Here is a 22,975-nt window from a genome sequence, read left to right as displayed (position 1 = left end):
ACGTGCACACGTGGTGGGAGTCGATCCTCGGCTTGAACGTCAAGGCAGTGCAGGGAAAACAGGTTCCTCTGGAATGGACTGACATATCTGGGGGACTCTTGGAATGGTGTCTCGACCCTGGAGTTCCTCTCGCCTTTCCTGTGGAGAGCGCCTCCTCTTGAGATGCGACGGGAACGCCGGGAATTCTTTTCCTACGAAACAGGGAAAGGATCCCTCATCTCGAGCTAGGAGGCGGAAACGGGGCTCCCCTGGATGTGTGCGGGACGCACGTGCTTCCTCTCGAGTGGAGACGGGTATGTCGGGGAACTTCTTGAGTTGCAGCAAGGGTGTGAAGGACCCTTTGGAAGTTCCAGTGGTTAGACGTGATCAGCCTCGAGAAGCCTCAGCGGAAATGGGCCTCATCTCGCCTGGAGGGCAAAACCTCCTGGATTTTCTCGAGTTGCGGCAGGTGCTCTCGACTTACGACGGGGACCTCAGGGACCCGCTCTGGTGGCCTCAGGAAAGGCCAGTCCCCATGCGAGTTCCTCGGGGGCGTCTCGGGATTCCTCTCCCGTCGATGCCGGGGCCTAAGACCTTGTGTGGAGTCGGGGCCGGAACCTGAGGATTCCTCTCCAGTGCTGACATGGATCTTGGGGTACTTCTGGAGTCTCGCCAGGGGAGTCTGTCCTCGTCTCGAATGCGGGCATGCACTTGCGCTTTCCTCCAGAGCGGTAGCAGCAGTGTCACGCAGTCCGCCGCGTGGATCAAAGGATCTATGGTTTTCCCTCGAGTCTTTCCCACGAGGCTTTCCCACGAGGCTTTCCCACAGGGCTGTCCCACGTGCACACGTGGTGGGAGTCGATCCTCGGCTTGAACGTCAAGGCAGTGCAGGGAAAACAGGTTCCTCTGGAATGGACTGACACATCTGGGGGACTCTTGGAATGGTGGCATGACCCTGGAGTTCCTCTCGCCTTTCCTGTGGAGAGCGCCTCCTCTTGAGATGCGACGGGAACACCGGGAATTCTTTCCCTACGAAACAGGGAAAGGATCCCTCAACTCGAGCTAGGAGGCGGAAACGGGGCTCCCCTGGATGTGTGCGGGACACCACGTGCTTCCTCTCGAGTGCAGACGGGTATGTCGGGGAACTTCTTGAGTTGCAGCAACGGTGTGAAGGACCCTTTGGAAGTTCCAGTGGTTAGATGTGATTGGCCTCGAGAAGCCTCAGCGGAAATGGGCCTCATCTCGCCTGGAGGGCAAAACCTCCTGGATTTTCTCGAGTTGCGGCAGGTGCTCTCGACTTACGACGGGGACCTCAGGGACCCGCTCTGGTGGCCTCAGGAAAGGCCAGTCCCCATGCGAGTTCCTCGGGGGCCTCTCGGGATTCCTCTCCCGTCGATGCCGGGGCCTAAGACCTTGTGTGGAGTCGGGGCCGGAACCTGAGGATTCCTCTCCAGGGCTGACATGGATCTTGGGGTACTTCTGGAGTCTCCCCAGGGGAGTCAGTCCTCGTCTCGAATGCGGGCATGCACTTGCGCTTTCCTCCAGAGCGGTAGCAGCAGTGTCACGCAGTCCGCCGCGTGGATCAAAGGATCTATGGTTTTCCCTCGAGTCTTTCCCACGAGGCTTTCCCACGAGGCTTTCCCACAGGGCTGTCCCACGTGCACACGTGGTGGGAGTCGATCGTCGGCTTGAACGTCAAGGCAGTGCAGGGAAAACAGGTTCCTCTGGAATGGACTGACACATCTGGGGGACTCTTGGAATGGTGGCACGACCCTGGAGTTCCTCTCGCCTTTCCTGTGGAGAGCGCCTCCTCTTGAGATGCGACGGGAACGCCGGGAATTCTTTCCCTATGAAACAGGGAAAGGATCCCTCATCTAGAGCTAGGAGGCGGAAACGGGGCTCCCCTGGATGTGTGCGGGACCCACGTGCTTCCTCTCGCGTGGAGACGGGTATGTCGGGGAACTTCTTGAGTTGCAGCAAGGGTGTGAAGGACCCTTTGGAAGTTCCAGTGGTTAGACGTGATTAGCCTCGAGAAGCCTCAGCGGAAATTGGCCTCATCTCGCCTGGAGGGCAAAACCTCCTGGATTTTCTCGAGTTGCGGCAGGTGCTCTCGACTTACGACGGGGACCTCAGGGACCCGCTCTGGTGGCCTCAGGAAAGGCCAGTCCCCATGCGAGTTCCTTGGGGGCGTCTCGGGATTCCTCTCCCGTCGATGCCGGGGCCTAAGACCTTGTGTGGAATCGGGGCCAGAACCTGAGGATTCCTCTCCAGTGCTGACATGGATCTTGGGGTACTTCTGGAGTCTCCCCAGGGGAGTCAGTCCTCGTCTCGAATGCGGGCATGCACTTGCGATTTCCTCGAGAGCGGTAGCAGCAGTGTCACGCAGTCCGCCGCGTGGATCAAAGGATCTATGGTTTTCCCTCGAGTCTTTCCCACGAGGCTTTCCCACGAAGCTTTCCCACAGGGCTGTCCCACGTGCACACGTTGTGGGAGTCGATCCTCGGCTTGAACGTCAAGGCAGTGCAGGGAAAACAGGTTCCTCTGGAATGGACTGACACATCTGGGGACTCTTGGAATGTTGGCACGACCCTGGAGTTCCTCTCGCCTTTCCTGTGGAGAGCGCCTCCTCTTGAGATGCGACGGGAACGCCGGGAATTCTTTCCCTACGAAACAGGGAAAGGATCCCTCATCTCGAGCTAGGTGGCGGAAACGGGGCTCCCCTGGATATGTGCTTGACCCACGTGCTTCCTCTCGAGTGGAGACGGGTATGTCGGGGAACTTCCTGAGTTGCAGCAAGGGTGTGAAGGACCCTTTGGAAGTTCCAGTGGTTAAACGTGATTAGCCTCGAGAAGCCTCAGCGGAAATGGGCCTCATCTCGCCTGGAGGGCAAAACCTCCTGGATTTTCTCGAGTTGCGGCAGGTGCTCTCGACTTACGACGGGGACCTCAGGGACCCGCTCTGGTGGCCTCAGGAAAGGCCAGTCCCCATGCGAGTTCCTCGGGGGCCTCTCGGGATTCCTCTCCCGTCGATGCCGGGGCCTAAGACCTTGTGTGGAGTCGGGGCCGGAACCTGAGGATTCCTCTCCAGTGCTGACATGGATCTTGGGGTACTTCTGGAGTCTCCCCAGGGGAGTCAGTCCTCGTCTCGAATGCGGGCATGCACTTGCGCTTTCCTCCACAGCGGTAGCAGCAGTGTCACGCAGTCCGCCGCGTGGATCAAAGGATGTTTGGTTTTCCCTCGAGTCTTTCCCACGAGGCTTTCCCACGAGTCTGTCCCACGTGCACACGTGGTGGGAGTCGATCCTCGGCTTGAACGTCAAGGCAGTGCAGGGATAACAGGTTCCTCTGGAATGGACTGACACATCTGGGGGACTCTTGGAATGGTGTCTCGACCCTGGAGTTCCTCTCGCCTTTCCTGTGGAGAGCGCCTCCTCTTGAGATGTGTCGGGAACGCCGGGAATTCTTTCCCTACGAAACAGGGAAAGGATCCCTCATCTCGAGCTAGGAGGCAGAAACGGGGCTCCCCTGGATGTGTGCGGGACGCACGTGCTTCCTCTCGAGTGGAGAGGGGTATGTCGGGGAACTTCTTGAGTTGCAGCAAGGGTGTGAAGGACCCTTTGGAAGTTCCAGTGGTTAGACGTGATTAGCCTCAAGAAGCCTCAGCGGAAATGGGCCTCATCTCGCCTGGAGGGCAAAACCTCCTGGATTTTCTCGAGTTGCGGCAGGTGCTCTCGACTTACGACGGGGACCTCAGGGACCCGCTCTGGTGGCCTCAGGAAAGGCCAGTCCCCATGCGAGTTCCTCGGGGGCCTCTCGGGATTCCTCTCCCGTCGATGCCGGGGCCTAAGACCTTGTGTGGAGTCGGGGCCGGAACCTGAGGATTGCTCTCCAGTGCTGACATGGATCTTGGGGTACTTCTGGAGTCTCCCCAGGGGAGTCAGTCCTCGTCTCGAATGCGGGCATGCACTTGCGCTTTCCTCCAGAGCGGTAGCAGCAGTGTCACGCAGTCCGCCGCGTGGATCAAAGGATCTATGGTTTTCCCTCGAGTCTTTCCCACGAGGCTTTCCCACGAGGCTTTCCCACAGGGCTGTCCCACGTGCACACGTGGTGGGAGTCGATCCTCGGCTTGAACGTCAAGGCAGTGCAGGGAAAACAGGTTCCTCTGGAATGGACTGACACATCTGGGGGACTCTTGGAATGGTGGCATGACCCTGGAGTTCCTCTCGCCTTTCCTGTGGAGAGCGCCTCCTCTTGAGATGCGACGGGAACGCCGGGAATTCTTTCCCTACGAAACAGGGAAAGGATCCCTCATCTCGAGCTAGGAGGCGGAAACGGGGCTCCCCTGGATGTGTGCGGGACACCACGTGCTTCCTCTCGAGTGGAGACGGGTATGTTGGGGAACTTATTGAGTTGCAGCAAGGGTGTGAAGGACCCTTTGGAAGTTCAAGTGGTTAGATGTGATTGGCCTCGAGAAGCCTCAGCGGAAATGGGCCTCATCTCGCCTGGAGGGCAAAACCTCCTGGATTTTCTCGAGTTGCGGCAGGTGCTCTCGACTTACGACGGGGACCTCAGGGACCCGCTCTGGTGGCCTCAGGAAAGGCCAGTCCCCATGCGAGTTCCTCGGGGGCCTCTCGGGATTCCTCTCCCGTCGATGCCGGGGCCTATGACCTTGTGTGGAGTCGGGCTCGGAACCTGAGGATTCCGCTCCAGTGCTGACATGGATCTTGGGGTACTTCTGGAGTCTCCCCAGGGGAGTCAGTCCTCGTCTCGAATGCGGGCATGCACTTGCGCTTTCCTCCAGAGCGGTAGCAGCAGTGTCACGCAGTCCGCCGCGTGGATCAAAGGATCGATGGTTTTCCCTCGAGTCTTTCCCACGAGGCTTTCCCACGAGGCTTTCCCACAGGGCTGTCCCACGTGCACACGTGGTGGGAGTCGATCCTCGGCTTGAACGTCAAGGCAGTGCAGGGAAAACAGGTTCCTCTGGAATGGACTGACACATCTGGGGGACTCTTGGAATGGTGGCACGACCCTGGAGTTCCTCTCGCCTTTCCTGTGGAGAGCGCCTCCTCTTGAGATGCGACGGGAACGCTGGAAATTCTTTCCCTACGAAACAGGGAAAGGATCCCTCATCTCGAGCTAGGAGGCGGAAACGGGGCTCCTCTGGATGTGTACGGGACGCACGTGCTTCCTCTCGAGTGGAGACGAGTATGTCGGGGAACTTCTTGAGTTGCAGCAAGGGTGTGAAGGACCCTTTGGAAGTTCCAGTGGTTAAACGTGATTAGCCTCGAGAAGCCTCAGAGGAAATGGGCCTCATCTCGCCTGGAGGGCAAAACCTCCTGGATATTCTCGAGTTGCGGCAGGTGCTCTCGACATACGATGGGGACCTCAGGGACCCGCTCTGGTGGCCTCAGGAAAGGCCAGTCCCCATGCGAGTTCCTCGGGGGCCTCTCGGGATTCCTCTCCCGTCGATGCCGGGGCCTAAGACCTTGTGTGGAGTCGGGGTCGGAACCTGAGGATTCCTCTCCAGTGCTGACATGGATCTTGGGGTACTTCTGGAGTCTCCCCAGGGGAGTCAGTCCTCGTCTCGAATGCGGGCATGCACTTGCGCTTTCCTCCAGAGCGGTAGCAGCAGTGTCACGCAGTCCGCCGCGTGGATCCAAGGATCTATGGTTTTCCCTCGAGTCTTTCCCAGGAGGCTTTCCCACGAGGCTTTCCCACAGGGCTGTCCCACGTGCACACGTGGTGGGAGTCGATCCTCGGCTTGAACGTCAAGGCAGTGCAGGGAAAACAGGTTCCTCTGGAATGGACTGACACATCTGGGGGACTCTTTGAATGGTGTCTCGACTCTGGAGTTCCTCTCGCCTTTCCTGTGGAGAGCGCCTCCTCTTGAGATGCGACGGGAACGCCGGGAATTCTTTCCCTACGAAACAGGGAAAGGATCCCTCATCTCGAGCTAGGAGGCGGAAACGGGGCTCCCCTGGATGTGTGCGGGACGCACGTGCTTCCTCTCGAGTGGAGACGGGTATGTCGGGGAACTTCTTGAGTTGCAGCAAGGGTGTGAAGGACCCTTTGGAAGTTCCAGTGGTTAGACGTGATTAGCCTCGAGAAGCCTCAGCGGAAATGGGCCTCATCTCGCCTGGAGGGCAAAACCTCCTGGATTTTCTCGAGTTGCGGCAGGTGCTCTCGACTTACGACGGGGACCTCAGGGACCCGCTCTGGTGGCCTCAGGAAAGGCCAGTCCCCATGCGAGTTCCTCGGGGGCCTCTCGGGATTCCTCTCCCGTCGATGCCGGGGCCTAAGACCTTGTGTGGAGTCGGGGCCGGAACCTGAGGATTCCTCTCCAGTGCTGACATGGATCTTGGGGTACTTCTGGAGTCTCCCCAGGGGAGTCAGTCCTCGTCTCGAATGCGGGCATGCTCTTGCGCTTTTCTCCAGAGCGGTAGCAGCAGTGTCACGCAGTCCGCCGCGTGGATCAAAGGATCTATGGTTTTCCCTCGAGTCTTTCCCACGAGGCTTTCCCACGAAGCTTTCCCACAGGGCTGTCCCACGTGCAAACGTGGTGGGAGTCGATCCTCGGCTTGAACGTCAAGGCAGTGCAGGGAAAACAGGTTCCTCTGGAATGGACTGACACATCTGGGGACTCTTGGAATGGTGGCACGACCCTGGAGTTCCTCTCGCCTTTCCTGTGGAGAGCGCCTCCTCTTGAGATGCGACGGGAACGCCGGGAATTCTTTCCCTACGAAACAGGGAAAGGATCCCTCATCTCGAGCTAGGTGGCGGAAACGGGGCTCCCCTGGATGTGTGCTTGACCCACGTGCTTCCTCTCGAATGCAGACGGGTATGTCGGGGAACTTCTTGAGTTGCAGCAAGGGTGTGAAGGACCCTTTGGAAGTTCCAGTGGTTAGACGTGATTAGCCTCGAGAAGCCTCAGCGGAAATGGGCCTCATCTCGCCTGGAGGGCAAAACATCCTGGATTTTCTCGAGTTGCGGCAGGTGCTCTCGACTTACGACGGGGACCTCAGGGACCCGCTCTGGTGGCCTCAGGAAAGGCCAGTCCCCATGCGAGTTCCTCGGGGGCCTCTCGGGATTCCTCTCCCGTCGATGCCGGGGCCTAAGACCTTGTGTGGAGTCGGGGCCGGAACCTGAGGATTCCTCTCCAGTGCTGACATGGATCTTGGGGTACTTCTGGAGTCTCCCCAGGGGAGTCAGTCCTCGTCTCGAATGCGGGCATGCACTTGCGCTTTCCTCCACAGCGGTAGCAGCAGTGTCACGCAGTCCGCCGCGTGGATCAAAGGATGTTTGGTTTTCCATCGAGTCTTTCCCACGAGGCTTTCCCACGAGTCTGTCCCACGTGCACACGTGGTGGGAGTCGATCCTCGGCTTGAACGTCAAGGCAGTGCAGGGAAAACAGGTTCCTCTGGAATGGACTGACACATCTGGGGTACTCTTGGAATGGTGGCACGACCCTGGAGTTCCTCTCGCGTTTCCTGTGGAGAGCGCCTCCTCTTGAGATGCGACGGGAACGCCGGGAATTCTTTCCCTACGAAACAGGGAAAGGATCCCTCATCTCGAGCTAGGAGGCGGAAACGGGGCTCCCCTGGATGTGTGCGGGACCCCCGTGCTTCCTCTCGAGTGGAGACGGGTATGTCGGGGAACTTCTTGAGTTGCAGCAAGGGTGTGAAGGACCCTTTGGAAGTTCCAGTGGTTAGACGTGATTAGCCTCGAGAAGCCTCAGCGGAAATGGGCCTCATCTCGCCTGGAGGGCAAAACCTCGTGGATTTTCTCGAGTTGCGGCAGGTGCTCTCGACTTACAACGGGGACCTCAGGGACCCGCTCTGGTGGCCTCAGGAAAGGCCAGTCCCCATGCGAGTTCCTCGAGGGCCTCTCGGGATTCCTCTCCCGTCGATGCCGGGGCCTAAGACCTTGTGTGGAGTCGGGGCCGGAACCTGAGGATTCCTCTCCAGTGCTGACATGGATCTTGGGGTACTTCTGGAGTCTCCCCAGGGGAGTCAGTCCTCGTCTCGAATGCGGGCATGCACTTGCGCTATCCTCCAGAGCGGTAGCAGCAGTGTCACGCAGTCCGCCGCGTGGATCAAAGGATCTATGGTTTTCCCTCGAGTCTTTCCCACGAGGCTTTCCCACGAGGCTTTCCCACAGGGCTGTCCCACGTGCACACGTGGTGGGAGTCGATCCTCGGCTTGAACGTCAAGGCAGTGCAGGGAAAACAGGTTCCTCTGGAATGGACTGACACATCTGGGGGACTCTTGGAATGGTGTCACGACCATGGAGTTCCTCTCGCCTTTCCTGTGGAGAGCACCTCCTCTTGAGATGCGACAGGAACGCCGGGAATTCTTTCCCTACGAAACAGGGAAAGGATCCATCATCTCGAGCTAGGAGGCGGAAACGGGGCTCCTTTGGATGTGTGCGGGACCCCACGTGCTTCCTCTCGAGTGGAGACGGGTATGTCGGGGAACTTCTTGAGTTGCAGCAAGGGTGTGAAGGACCCTTTGGAAGTTCCAGTGGTTAGATGTGATTGGCCTCGAGAAGCCTCAGCGGAAATGGGCCTCATCTCCCCTGGAGGGCAAAACCTCCTGGATTTTCTCGAGTTGCGGCAGGTGCTCTCGACTTACGACGGGGACCTCAGGGACACGCTCTGGTGGCCTCAGGAAAGGCCAGTCCCCATGCGAGTTCCTCGGGGGCCTCTCGGGATTCCTCTCCCGTCGATGCCGGGGCCTAAGACCTTGTGTGGAGTCGGGGCCGGAACCTGAGGATTCCTCTCCAGTGCTGACATGGATCTTGGGGTACTTCTGGAGTCTCCCCAAGGGAGTCAGTCCTCGTCTCGAATGCGGGCATGCACTTGCGCTTTCCTCCAGAGCGGTAGCAGCAGTGTCACGCAGTCCGCCGCGTGGATCAAAGGATCGATGGTTTTCCCTCGAGTCTTTCCCACGAGGCTTTCCCACGAGGCTTTCCCACAGGGCTGTCCCACGTGCACACGTGGTGGGAGTCGATCCTCGGCTTGAACGTCAAGGCAGTGCAGGGAAAACAGGTTCCTCTGGAATGGACTGACACATCTGGGTGACTCTTGGAATGGTGGCACGACCCTGGAGTTCCTCTCGCCTTTCCTGTGGAGAGCGCCTCCTCTTGAGATGCGACGGGAACGCCGGGAATAATTTCCCTACGAAACAGGGAAAGGATCCCTTATCTCGAGCTAGGAGGCGGAAACGGGGCTCCCCTGGAGGTGTGCGGGACCCACGTGCTTCCTCTCGAGTGCAGACGGGTATGTCGGGGAACTTCTTGAGTTGCAGCAAGGGTGTGAAGGACCCTTTGGAAGGTCCAGTGGTTAGATGTGATTGGCCTCGAGAAGCCTCAGCGGAAATGGGCCTCATCTCGCCTGGAGGGCAAAACCTCCTGGATTTTCTCGAGTTGCGGCAGGTGCTCTCGACTTACGACGGGGACCTCAGGGACACGCTCTGGTGGCCTCAGGAAAGGCCAGTCCCCATGCGAGTTCCTCGGGGGCCTCTCGGGATTCCTCTCCCGTCGATGCCGGGGCCTAAGACCTTGTGTGGAGTCGGGGCCGGAACCTGAGGATTCCTCACCAGTGCTGACATGGATCTTGGGGTACTTCTGGAGTCTCCCCAGGGGAGTCAGTCCTCGTCTCGAATGCGGGCATGCACTTGCGCTTTCCTCCAGAGCGGTAGCAATAGTGTCACGCAGTCCGCCGCGTGGATCAAAGGATCTATGGTTTTCCCTCGAGTCTTTTCCAGGAGGCTTTCCCACGAGGCTTTCCCACAGGGCTCTCCCACGTGCACACGTGGTGGGAGTCGATCCTCGGCTTGAACGTCAAGGCAGTGCAGGGAAAACAGGTTCCTCTGGAATGGACTGACACATCTGGGGACTCTTGGAATGTTGGCACGACCCTGGAGTTCCTCTCGCCTTTCCTGTGGAGAGCGCCTCCTCTTGAGATGCGACGGGAACGCCGGGAATTCTTTCCCTACGAAACAGGGAAAGGATCCCTCATCTCGAGCTACGTGGCGGAAACGGGGCTCCCCTGGATATGTGCTTGACCCACGTGCTTCCTCTCGAGTGGAGACGGGTATGTCGGGGAACTTCCTGAGTTGCAGCAAGGGTGTGAAGGACCCTTTGGAAGTTCCAGTGGTTAAACGTGATTAGCCTCGAGAAGCCTCAGCGGAAATGGGCCTCATCTCGCCTGGAGGGCAAAACCTCCTGGATTTTCTCGAGTTGCGGCAGGTGCTCTCGACTTACGACGGGGACCTCAGGGACCCGCTCTGGTGGCCTCAGGAAAGGCCAGTCCCCATGCGAGTTCCTCGGGGGCCTCTCGGGATTCCTCTCCCGTCGATGCCGGGGCCTAAGACCTTGTGTGGAGTCGGGGCCGGAACCTGAGGATTCCTCTCCAGTGCTGACATGGATCTTGGGGTACTTCTGGAGTCTCCCCAGGGGAGTCAGTCCTCGTCTCGAATGCGGGCATGCACTTGCGCTTTCCTCCAGAGCGGTAGCAGCAGTGTCACGCAGTCCCCCGCGTGGATCCAAGGATCTATGGTTTTCCCTCGAGTCTTTCCCAGGAGGCTTTCCCACGAGGCTTTCCCACAGGGCTGTCCCACGTGCACACGTGGTGGGAGTCGATCCTCGGCTTGAACGTCAAGGCAGTGCAGGGAAAACAGGTTCCTCTGGAATGGACTGACACATCTGGGGGACTCTTGGAATGGTGGCATGACCCTGGAGTTCCTCTCGCCTTTCCTGTGGAGAGCGCCTCCTCTTGAGATGCGACGGGAACGCCGGGAATTCTTTCCCTACGAAACAGGGAAAGGATCCCTCATCTCGAGCTAGGAGGCGGAAACGGGGCTCCCCTGGATGTGTGCGGGACACCACGTGCTTCCTCTCGAGTGGAGACGGGTATGTTGGGGAACTTATTGAGTTGCAGCAAGGGTGTGAAGGACCCTTTGGAAGTTCAAGTGGTTAGATGTGATTGGCCTCGAGAAGCCTCAGCGGAAATGGGCCTCATCTCGCCTGGAGGGCAAAACCTCCTGGATTTTCTCGAGTTGCGGCAGGTGCTCTCGACTTACGACGGGGACCTCAGGGACCCGCTCTGGTGGCCTCAGGAAAGGCCAGTCCCCATGCGAGTTCCTCGGGGGCCTCTCGGGATTCCTCTCCCGTCGATGCCGGGGCCTATGACCTTGTGTGGAGTCGGGCCCGGAACCTGAGGATTCCGCTCCAGTGCTGACATGGATCTTGGGGTACTTCTGGAGTCTCCCCAGGGGAGTCAGTCCTCGTCTCGAATGCGGACATGCACTTGGGCTTTCCTCCAGAGCGGTAGCAGCAGTGTCACGCAGTCCGCCGCGTGGATCAAAGGATCGATGGTTTTCCCTCGAGTCTTTCCCACGAGGCTTTCCCACGAGGCTTTCCCACAGGGCAGTCCCACGTGCACACGTGGTGGGAGTCGATCCTCGGCTTGAACGTCAAGGCAGTGCAGGGAAAACAGGTTCCTCTGGAATGGACTGACACATCTGGGGGACTCTTGGAATGGTGGCACGACCCTGGAGTTCCTCTCGCCTTTCCAGTGGAGAGCGCCTCCTCTTGAGATGCGACGGGAACGCCGGGAATTCTTTCCCTACGAAACAGGGAAAGGATCCCTCATCTCGAGCTAGGAGGCGGAAACGGGGCTCCCCTGGATGTGTGCGGGACCCACGTGCTTCCTCTCGAGTGGAGACGGGTATGTCGGGGAACTTCTTGAGTTGCAGCAAGGGTGTGAAGGACCCTTTGGAAGTTCCAGTGGTTAGACGTGATTAGCCTCGAGAAGCCTCAGCGGAAATGGGCCTCATCTCGCCTGGAGGGCAAAACCTCCTGGATTTTCTCGAGTTGCGGCAGGTGCTCTCGACTTACGACGGGGACCTCAGGGACCCGCTCTGGTGGCCTCAGGAAAGGCCAGTCCCCATGCGAGTTCCTCGGGGGCCTCTCGGGATTCCTCTCCCGTCGATGCCGGGGCCTAAGACCTTGTGTGGAGTCGGGGCCGGAACCTGAGGATTCCTCTCCAGTGCTGACATGGATCTTGGGGTACTTCTGGAGTCTCCCCAGGGGAGTCAGTCCTCGTCTCGAATGCAGGCATGCACTTGCGCTTTCCTCCAGAGCGGTAGCAGCAGTGTCACGCAGTCCGCCGCGTGGATCAAAGGATCTATGGTTTTCCCTCGAGTCTTTCCCACGAGGCTTTCCCACGAAGCTTTCCCACAGGGCTGTCCCACGTGCACACGTGGTGGGAGTCGATCCTCGGCTTGAACGTCAAGGCAGTGCAGGGAAAACAGGTTCCTCTGGAATGGACTGACACATCTGGGGACTCTTGGAATGGTGGCACGACCCTGGAGATCCTCTCGCCTTTCCTGTGGAGAGCGCCTCCTCTTGAGATGCGACGGGAACGCCGGGAATTCTTTCCCTACGAAACAGGGAAAGGATCCCTCATCTCGAGCTAGGTGGCGGAAACGGGGCTCCCCTGGATGTGTGCTTGACCCACGTGCTTCCTCTCGAATGCAGACGGGTATGTCGGGGAACTTCTTGAGTTGCAGCAAGGGTGTGAAGGACCCTTTGGAAGTTCCAGTGGTTAGACGTGATTAGCCTCGAGAAGCCTCAGCGGAAATGGGCCTCATCTCGCCTGGAGGGCAAAACCTCCTGGATTTTCTCGAGTTGCGGCAGGTGCTCTCGACTTACGACGGGGACCTCAGCGACCCGCTCTGGTGGCCTCAGGAAAGGCCAGTCCCCATGCGAGTTCCTCGGGGGCCTCTCGGGATTCCTCTCCCGTCGATGCCGGGGCCTAAGACCTTGTGTGGAGTCGGGGCCGGAACCTGAGGATTCCTCTCCAGTGCTGACATGGATCTTGGGGTACTTCTGGAGTCTCCCCAGGGGAGTCAGTCCTCGTCTCGAATGCGGGCATGCACTTGCGCTTTCCTCCACAGCGGTAGCAGCAGTGTCACGCAGTCCGCCGCGTGGATCAAAGGATCTATGGTTTTCCCTCGAGTCTTTCCCACGAGGCTTTCCCACGAGTCTGTCCCACGTGCACACGTGGTGGGAGTCGATCCTCGGCTTGAACGTCAAGGCAGTGCAGGGAAAACAGGTTCCTCTGGAATGGACTGACACATCTGGGGTACTCTTGGAATGGTGGCACGACCCTGGAGTTCCTCTCGCCTTTCCTGTGGAGAGCGCCTCCTCTTGAGATGCGACGGGAACGCCGGGAATTCTTTCCCTACGAAACAGGGAAAGGATCCCTCATCTCGAGCTAGGAGGCGGAAACGGGGCTCCCCTGGATGTGTGCGGGACCCCCGTGCTTCCTCTCGAGTGGAGACGGGTATGTCGGGGAACTTCTTGAGTTGCAGCAAGGGTGTGAAGGACCCTTTGGAAGTTCCAGTGGTTAGACGTGATTAGCCTCGAGAAGCCTCAGCGGAAATGGGCCTCATCTCGCCTGGAGGGCAAAACCTCGTGGATTTTCTGGAGTTGCGGCAGGTGCTCTCGACTTACAACGGGGACCTCAGGGACCCGCTCTGGTGGCCTCAGGAAAGGCCAGTCCCCATGCGAGTTCCTCGAGGGCCTCTCGGGATTCCTCTCCCGTCGATGCCGGGGCCTAAGACCTTGTGTGGAGTCGGGGCCGGAACCTGAGGATTCCTCTCCAGTGCTGACATGGATCTTGGGGTACTTCTGGAGTCTCCCCAGGGGAGTCAGTCCTCGTCTCGAATGCGGGCATGCACTTGCGCTTTCCTCCAGAGCGGTAGCAGCAGTGTCACGCAGTCCGCCGCGTGGATCAAAGGATCTATGGTTTTCCCTCGAGTCTTTCCCACGAGGCTTTCCCACGAGGCTTTCCCACAGGGCTGTCCCACGTGCACACGTGGTGGGAGTCGATCCTCGGCTTGAACGTCAAGGCAGTGCAGGGAAAACAGGTTCCTCTGGAATGGACTGACACATCTGGGGGACTCTTGGAATGGTGTCACGACCCTGGAGTTCCTCTAGCCTTTCCTGTGGAGAGCACCTCCTCTTGAGATGCGACAGGAACGCCGGGAATTCTTTCCCTACGAAACAGGGAAAGGATCCATCATCTCGAGCTAGGAGGCGGAAACGGGGCTCCTTTGGATGTGTGCGGGACCCCACGTGCTTCCTCTCGAGTGGAGACGGGTATGTCGGGGAACTTCTTGAGTTGCAGCAAGGGTGTGAAGGACCCTTTGGAAGTTCCAGTGGTTAGATGTGATTGGCCTCGAGAAGCCTCAGCGGAAATGGGCCTCATCTCCCCTGGAGGGCAAAACCTCCTGGATTTTCTCGAGTTGCGGCAGGTGCTCTCGACTTACGACGGGGACCTCAGGGACACGCTCTGGTGGCCTCAGGAAAGGCCAGTCCCCATGCGAGTTCCTCGGGGGCCTCTCGGGATTCCTCTCCCGTCGATGCCGGGGCCTAAGACCTTGTGTGGAGTCGGGGCCGGAACCTGAGGATTCCTCTCCAGTGCTGACATGGATCTTGGGGTACTTCTGGAGTCTCCCCAAGGGAGTCAGTCCTCGTCTCGAATGCGGGCATGCACTTGCGCTTTCCTCCAGAGCGGTAGCAGCAGTGTCACGCAGTCCGCCGCGTGGATCAAAGGATCGATGGTTTTCCCTCGAGTCTTTCCCACGAGGCTTTCCCACGAGTCTGTCCCACGTGCACACGTGGTGGGAGTCGATCCTCGGCTTGAACGTCAAGGCAGTGCAGGGAAAACAGGTTCCTCTGGAATGGACTGACACATCTGGGGTACTCTTGGAATGGTGGCACGACCCTGGAGTTCCTCTCGCCTTTCCTGTGGAGAGCGCCTCCTCTTGAGATGCGACGGGAACGCCGGGAATTCTTTCCCTACGAAACAGGGAAAGGATCCCTCATCTCGAGCTAGGAGGCGGAAACGGGGCTCCCCTGGATGTGTGCGGGACCCCCGTGCTTCCTCTCGAGTGGAGACGGGTATGTCGGGGAACTTCTTGAGTTGCAGCAAGGGTGTGAAGGACCCTTTGGAAGTTCCAGTGGTTAGACGTGATTAGCCTCGAGAAGCCTCAGCGGAAATGGGCCTCATCTCGCCTGGAGGGCAAAACCTCGTGGATTTTCTGGAGTTGCGGCAGGTGCTCTCGACTTACAACGGGGACCTCAGGGACCCGCTCTGGTGGCCTCAGGAAAGGCCAGTCCCCATGCGAGTTCCTCGAGGGCCTCTCGGGATTCCTCTCCCGTCGATGCCGGGGCCTAAGACCTTGTGTGGAGTCGGGGCCGGAACCTGAGGATTCCTCTCCAGTGCTGACATGGATCTTGGGGTACTTCTGGAGTCTCCCCAGGGGAGTCAGTCCTCGTCTCGAATGCGGGCATGCACTTGCGCTTTCCTCCAGAGCGGTAGCAGCAGTGTCACGCAGTCCGCCGCGTGGATCAAAGGATCCATGGTTTTCCCTCGAGTCTTTCCCACGAGGCTTTCCCACGAGGCTTTCCCACAGGGCTGTCCCACGTGCACACGTGGTGGGAGTCGATCCTCGGCTTGAACGTCAAGGCAGTGCAGGGAAAACAGGTTCCTCTGGAATGGACTGACACATCTGGGTGACTCTTGGAATGGTGGCACGACCCTGGAGTTCCTCTCGCCTTTCCTGTGGAGAGCGCCTCCTCTTGAGATGCGACGGGAACGCCGGGAATAATTTCCCTACGAAACAGGGAAAGGATCCCTCATCTCGAGCTAGGAGGCGGAAACGGGGCTCCCCTGGAGGTGTGCGGGAACCACGTGCTTCCTCTCGAGTGCAGACGGGTATGTCGGGGAACTTCTTGAGTTGCAGCAAGGGTGTGAAGGACCCTTTGGAAGGTCCAGTGGTTAGATGTGATTGGCCTCGAGAAGCCTCAGCGGAAATGGGCCTCATCTCGCCTGGAGGGCAAAACCTCCTGGATTTTCTCGAGTTGCGGCAGGTACTCTCGACTTACGACGGGGACCTCAGGGACACGCTCTGGTGGCCTCAGGAAAGGCCAGTCCCCATGCGAGTTCCTCGGGGGCCTCTCGGGATTCCTCTCCCGTCGATGCCGGGGCCTAAGACCTTGTGTGGAGTCGGGGCCGGAACCTGAGGATTCCTCACCAGTGCTGACATGGATCTTGGGGTACTTCTGGAGTCTCCCCAGGGGAGTCAGTCCTCGTCTCGAATGCGGGCATGCACTTGCGCTTTCCTCCAGAGCGGTAGCAATAGTGTCACGCAGTCCGCCGCGTGGATCAAAGGATCTATGGTTTTCCCTCGAGTCTTTTCCACGAGGCTTTCCCACGAGGCTTTCCCACAGGGCTGTCCCACGTGCACACGTGGTGGGAGTCGATCCTCGGCTTGAACGTCAAGGCAGTGCAGGGAAAACAGGTTCCTCTGGAATGGACTGACACATCTGGGGGACTCTTGGAATGGTGGCATGACCCTGGAGTTCCTCTCGCCTTTCCTGTGGAGAGCGCCTCCTCTTGAGATGCGACGGGAACGCCGGGAATTCTTTCCCTACGAAACAGGGAAAGGATCCCTCATCTCGAGCTAGGAGGCGGAAACGGGGCTCCCCTGGATGTGTGCGGGACCCCCGTGCTTCCTCTCGAGTGGAGACGGGTATGTCGGGGAACTTCTTGAGTTGCAGCAAGGGTGTGAAGGACCCTTTGGAAGTTCCAGTGGTTAGACGTGATTAGCCTCGAGAAGCCTCAGCGGAAATGGGCCTCATCTCGCCTGGAGGGCAAAACCTCGTGGATTTTCTGGATTTGCGGCAGGTGCTCTCGACTTACAACGGGGACCTCAGGGACCCGCTCTGGTGGCCTCAGGAAAGGCCAGTCCCCATGCGAGTTCCTCGAGGGCCTCTCGGGATTCCTCTCCCGTCGATGCCGGGGCCTAAGACCTTGTGTGGAGTCGGGGCCGGAACCTGAGGATTCCTCTCCAGTGCTGACATGGATCTTGGGGTACTTCTGGAGTCTCCCCAGGGGAGTCAGTCCTCGTCTCGAATGCGGGCATGCACTTGCGCTTTCCTCCAGAGCGGTAGCAGCAGTGTCACGCAGTCCGCCGCGTGGATCAAAGGATCGATGGTTTTCCCTCGAGTCTTTCCCACGAGGCTTTCCCACGAGGCTTTCCCACAGGGCTGTCCCACGTGCACACGTGGTGGGAGTCGATCCTCGGCTTGAACGTCAAGGCAGTGCAGGGAAAACAGGTTCCTCTGGAATGGACTGACACATCTGGGGACTCTTGGAATGGTGGCACGACCCTGGAGATCCTCTCGCCTTTCCTGTGGAGAGCGCCTCCTCTTGAGATGCGACGGGAACGCCGGGAATTCTTTCCCTACGAAACAGGGAAAGGATCCCTCATCTCGAGCTAGGTGGCGGAAACGGGGCTCCCCTGGATGTGTGCTTGACCCACGTGCTTCCTCTCGAATGCAGACGGGTATGTCGGGGAACTTCTTGAGTTGCAGCAAGGGTGTGAAGGACCCTTTGGAAGTTCCAGTGGTTAGACGTGATTAGCCTCGAGAAGCCTCAGCGGAAATGGGCCTCATCTCGCCTGGAGGGCAAAACCTCCTGGATTTTCTCGAGTTGCGGCAGGTGCTCTCGACTTACGACGGGGACCTCAGGGACCCGCTCTGGTGGCCTCAGGAAAGGCCAGTCCCCATGCGAGTTCCTCGGGGGCCTCTCGGGATTCCTCTCCCGTCGATGCCGGGGCCTAAGACCTTGTGTGGAGTCGGGGCCGGAACCTGAGGATTCCTCTCCAGTGCTGACATGGATCTTGGGGTACTTCTGGAGTCTCCCCAGGGGAGTCAGTCCTCGTCTCGAATGCGGGCATGCACTTGCGCTTTCCTCCACAGCGGTAGCAGCAGTGTCACGCAGTCCGCCGCGTGGATCAAAGGATGTTTGGTTTTCCCTCGAGTCTTTCCCACGAGGCTTTCCCACGAGTCTGTCCCACGTGCACACGTGGTGGGAGTCGATCCTCGGCTTGAACGTCAAGGCAGTGCAGGGAAAACAGGTTCCTCTGGAATGGACTGACACATCTGGGGTACTCTTGGAATGGTGGCACGACCCTGGAGTTCCTCTCGCCTTTCCTGTGGAGAGCGCCTCCTCTTGAGATGCGACGGGAACGCCGGGAATTCTTTCCCTACGAAACAGGGAAAGGATCCCTCATCTCGAGCTAGGAGGCGGAAACGGGGCTCCCCTGGATGTGTGCGGGACCCCCGTGCTTCCTCTCGAGTGGAGACGGGTATGTCGGGGAACTTCTTGAGTTGCAGCAAGGGTGTGAAGGACCCTTTGGAAGTTCCAGTGGTTAGACGTGATTAGCCTCGAGAAGCCTCAGCGGAAATGGGCCTCATCTCGCCTGGAGGGCAAAACCTCGTGGATTTTCTGGAGTTGCGGCAGGTGCTCTCGACTTACAACGGGGACCTCAGGGACCCGCTCTGGTGGCCTCAGGAAAGGCCAGTCCCCATGCGAGTTCCTCGAGGGCCTCTCGGGATTCCTCTCCCGTCGATGCCGGGGCCTAAGACCTTGTGTGGAGTCGGGGCCGGAACCTGAGGATTCCTCTCCAGTGCTGACATGGATCTTGGGGTACTTCTGGAGTCTCCCCAGGGGAGTCAGTCCTTGTCTCGAATGCGGGCATGCACTTGCGCTTTCCTCCAGAGCGGTAGCAGCAGTGTCACGCAGTCCGCCGCGTGGATCAAAGGATCTATGGTTTTCCCTCGAGTCTTTCCCACGAGGCTTTCCCACGAGGCTTTCCCACAGGGCTGTCCCACGTGCACACGTGGTGGGAGTCGATCCTCGGCTTGAACGTCAAGGCAGTGCAGGGAAAACAGGTTCCTCTGGAATGGACTGACACATCTGGGGGACTCTTGGAATGGTGTCACGACCCTGGAGTTCCTCTAGCCTTTCCTGTGGAGAGCACCTCCTCTTGAGATGCGACAGGAACGCCGGGAATTCTTTCCCTACGAAACAGGGAAAGGATCCATCATCTCGAGCTAGGAGGCGGAAACGGGGCTCCTTTGGATGTGTGCGGGACCCCACGTGCTTCCTCTCGAGTGGAGACGGGTATGTCGGGGAACTTCTTGAGTTGCAGCAAGGGTGTGAAGGACCCTTTGGAAGTTCCAGTGGTTAGATGTGATTGGCCTCGAGAAGCCTCAGCGGAAATGGGCCTCATCTCCCCTGGAGGGCAAAACCTCCTGGATTTTCTCGAGTTGCGGCAGGTGCTCTCGACTTACGACGGGGACCTCAGCGACCCGCTCTGGTGGCCTCAGGAAAGGCCAGTCCCCATGCGAGTTCCTCGGGGGCCTCTCGGGATTCCTCTCCCGTCGATGCCGGGGCCTAAGACCTTGTGTGGAGTCGGGGCCGGAACCTGAGGATTCCTCTCCAGTGCTGACATGGATCTTGGGGTACTTCTGGAGTCTCCCCAAGGGAGTCAGTCCTCGTCTCGAATGCGGGCATGCACTTGCGCTTTCCTCCAGAGCGGTAGCAGCAGTGTCACGCAGTCCGCCGCGTGGATCAAAGGATCCATGGTTTTCCCTCGAGTCTTTCCCACGAGGCTTTCCCACGAGGCTTTCCCACAGGGCTGTCCCACGTGCACACGTGGTGGGAGTCGATCCTCGGCTTGAACGTCAAGGCAGTGCAGGGAAAACAGGTTCCTCTGGAATGGACTGACACATCTGGGTGACTCTTGGAATGGTGGCACGACCCTGGAGTTCCTCTCGCCTTTCCTGTGGAGAGCGCCTCCTCTTGAGATGCGACGGGAACGCCGGGAATAATTTCCCTACGAAACAGGGAAAGGATCCCTCATCTCGAGCTAGGAGGCGGAAACGGTGCTCCCCTGGAGGTGTGCGGGAACCACGTGCTTCCTCTCGAGTGCAGACGGGTATGTCGGGGAACTTCTTGAGTTGCAGCAAGGGTGTGAAGGACCCTTTGGAAGGTCCAGTGGTTAGATGTGATTGGCCTCGAGAAGCCTCAGCGGAAATGGGCCTCATCTCGCCTGGAGGGCAAAACCTCCTGGATTTTCTCGAGTTGCGGCAGGTACTCTCGACTTACGACGGGGACCTCAGGGACACGCTCTGGTGGCCTCAGGAAAGGCCAGTCCCCATGCGAGTTCCTCGGGGGCCTCTCGGGATTCCTCTCCCGTCGATGCCGGGGCCTAAGACCTTGTGTGGAGTCGGGGCCGGAACCTGAGGATTCCTCACCAGTGCTGACATGGATCTTGGGGTACTTCTGGAGTCTCCCCAGGGGAGTCAGTCCTCGTCTCGAATGCGGGCATGCACTTGCGCTTTCCTCCAGAGCGGTAGCAATAGTGTCACGCAGTCCGCCGCGTGGATCAAAGGATCTATGGTTTTCCCTCGAGTCTTTTCCACGAGGCTTTCCCACGAGGCTTTCCCACAGGGCTGTCCCACGTGCACACGTGGTGGGAGTCGATCCTCGGCTTGAACGTCAAGGCAGTGCAGGGAAAACAGGTTCCTCTGGAATGGACTGACACATCTGGGGGACTCTTGGAATGGTGGCATGACCCTGGAGTTCCTCTCGCCTTTCCTGTGGAGAGCGCCTCCTCTTGAGATGCGACGGGAACGCCGGGAATTCTTTCCCTACGAAACAGGGAAAGGATCCCTCATCTCGAGCTAGGAGGCGGAAACGGGGCTCCCCTGGATGTGTGCGGGACCCCCGTGCTTCCTCTCGAGTGGAGACGGGTATGTCGGGGAACTTCTTGAGTTGCAGCAAGGGTGTGAAGGACCCTTTGGAAGTTCCAGTGGTTAGACGTGATTAGCCTCGAGAAGCCTCAGCGGAAATGGGCCTCATCTCGCCTGGAGGGCAAAACCTCGTGGATTTTCTCGAGTTGCGGCAGGTGCTCTCGACTTACAACGGGGACCTCAGGGACCCGCTCTGGTGGCCTCAGGAAAGGCCAGTCCCCATGCGAGTTCCTCGAGGGCCTCTCGGGATTCCTCTCCCGTCGATGCCGGGGCCTAAGACCTTGTGTGGAGTCGGGGCCGGAACCTGAGGATTCCTCTCCAGTGCTGACATGGATCTTGGGGTACTTCTGGAGTCTCCGCAGGGGAGTCAGTCCTCGTCTCGAATGCGGGCATGCACTTGCGCTTTCCTCCAGAGCGGTAGCAGCAGTGTCACGCAGTCCGCCGCGTGGATCAAAGGATCTATGGTTTTCCCTCGAGTCTTTCCCACGAGGCTTTCCCACGAGGCTTTCCCACAGGGCTGTCCCACGTGCACACGTGGTGGGAGTCGATCCTCGGCTTGAACGTCAAGGCAGTGCAGGGAAAACAGGTTCCTCTGGAATGGACTGACACATCTGGGGGACTCTTGGAATGGTGTCACGACCCTGGAGTTCCTCTAGCCTTTCCTGTGGAGAGCACCTCCTCTTGAGATGCGACAGGAACGCCGGGAATTCTTTCCCTACGAAACAGGGAAAGGATCCATCATCTCGAGCTAGGAGGCGGAAACGGGGCTCCTTTGGATGTGTGCGGGACCCCACGTGCTTCCTCTCGAGTGGAGACGGGTATGTCGGGGAACTTCTTGAGTTGCAGCAAGGGTGTGAAGGACCCTTTGGAAGTTCCAGTGGTTAGATGTGATTGGCCTCGAGAAGCCTCAGCGGAAATGGGCCTCATCTCCCCTGGAGGGCAAAACCTCCTGGATTTTCTCGAGTTGCTGCAGGTGCTCTCGACTTACGACGGGGACCTCAGGGACACGCTCTGGTGGCCTCAGGAAAGGCCAGTCCCCATGCGAGTTCCTCGGGGGCCTCTCGGGATTCCTCTCCCGTCGATGCCGGGGCCTAAGACCTTGTGTGGAGTCGGGGCCGGAACCTGAGGATTCCTCTCCAGTGCTGACATGGATCTTGGGGTACTTCTGGAGTCTCCCCAAGGGAGTCAGTCCTCGTCTCGAATGCGGGCATGCACTTGCGCTTTCCTCCAGAGCGGTAGCAGCAGTGTCACGCAGTCCGCCGCGTGGATCAAAGGATCGATGGTTTTCCCTCGAGTCTTTCCCACGAGGCTTTCCCACGAGGCTTTCCCACAGGGCTGTCCCACGTGCACACGTGGTGGGAGTCGATCCTCGGCTTGAACGTCAAGGCAGTGCAGGGAAAACAGGTTCCTCTGGAATGGACTGACACATCTGGGTGACTCTTGGAATGGTGGCACGACCCTGGATTTCCTCTCGCCTTTCCTGTGGAGAGCGCCTCCTCTTGAGATGCGACGGGAACGCCGGGAATAATTTCCCTACGAAACAGGGAAAGGATCCCTCATCTCGAGCTAGGAGGCGGAAACGGGGCTCCCCTGGAGGTGTGCGGGAACCACGTGCTTCCTCTCGAGTGCAGACGGGTATGTCGGGGAACTTCTTGAGTTGCAGCAAGGGTGTGAAGGACCCTTTGGAAGGTCCAGTGGTTAGATGTGATTGGCCTCGAGAAGCCTCAGCGGAAATGGGCCTCATCTCGCCTGGAGGGCAAAACCTCCTGGATTTTCTCGAGTTGCGGCAGGTGCTCTCGACTTACGACGGGGACCTCAGGGACACGCTCTGGTGGCCTCAGGAAAGGCCAGTCCCCATGCGAGTTCCTCGGGGGCCTCTCGGGATTCCTCTCCCGTCGATGCCGGGGCCTAAGACCTTGTGTGGAGTCGGGGCCGGAACCTGAGGATTCCTCTCCAGTGCTGACATGGATCTTGGGGTACTTCTGGAGTCTCCCCAGGGGACTCAGTCCTCGTCTCGAATGCGGGCATGCACTTGCGCTTTCCTCCAGAGCGGTAGCAGCAGTGTCACGCAGACCGCCGCGTGGATCAAAGGATCTATGGTTTTCCCTCGAGTCTTTCCCACGAGGCTTTCCCACGAGGCTTTCCACAGGGCTGTCCCACGAGCACACGTGGTGGGAGTCGATCCTCGGCTTGAACGTCAAGGCAGTGCAGGGAAAACAGGTTCCTCTGTAATGGACAGACACATATGGGGTCTCTTGGAATTGTCGCACGACCCTGGAGTTCCTCTCGCCTTTCCTGTGGAGAGCGCCTCCTCTTGAGAT

Source organism: Ovis canadensis, chromosome 9 (genome assembly GCF_042477335.2).
Source record: "Ovis canadensis isolate MfBH-ARS-UI-01 breed Bighorn chromosome 9, ARS-UI_OviCan_v2, whole genome shotgun sequence".
In the NCBI taxonomy this organism is placed as follows: domain Eukaryota; kingdom Metazoa; phylum Chordata; class Mammalia; order Artiodactyla; family Bovidae; genus Ovis; species Ovis canadensis.
Note: the sequence above shows the minus strand (reverse complement) of the source record.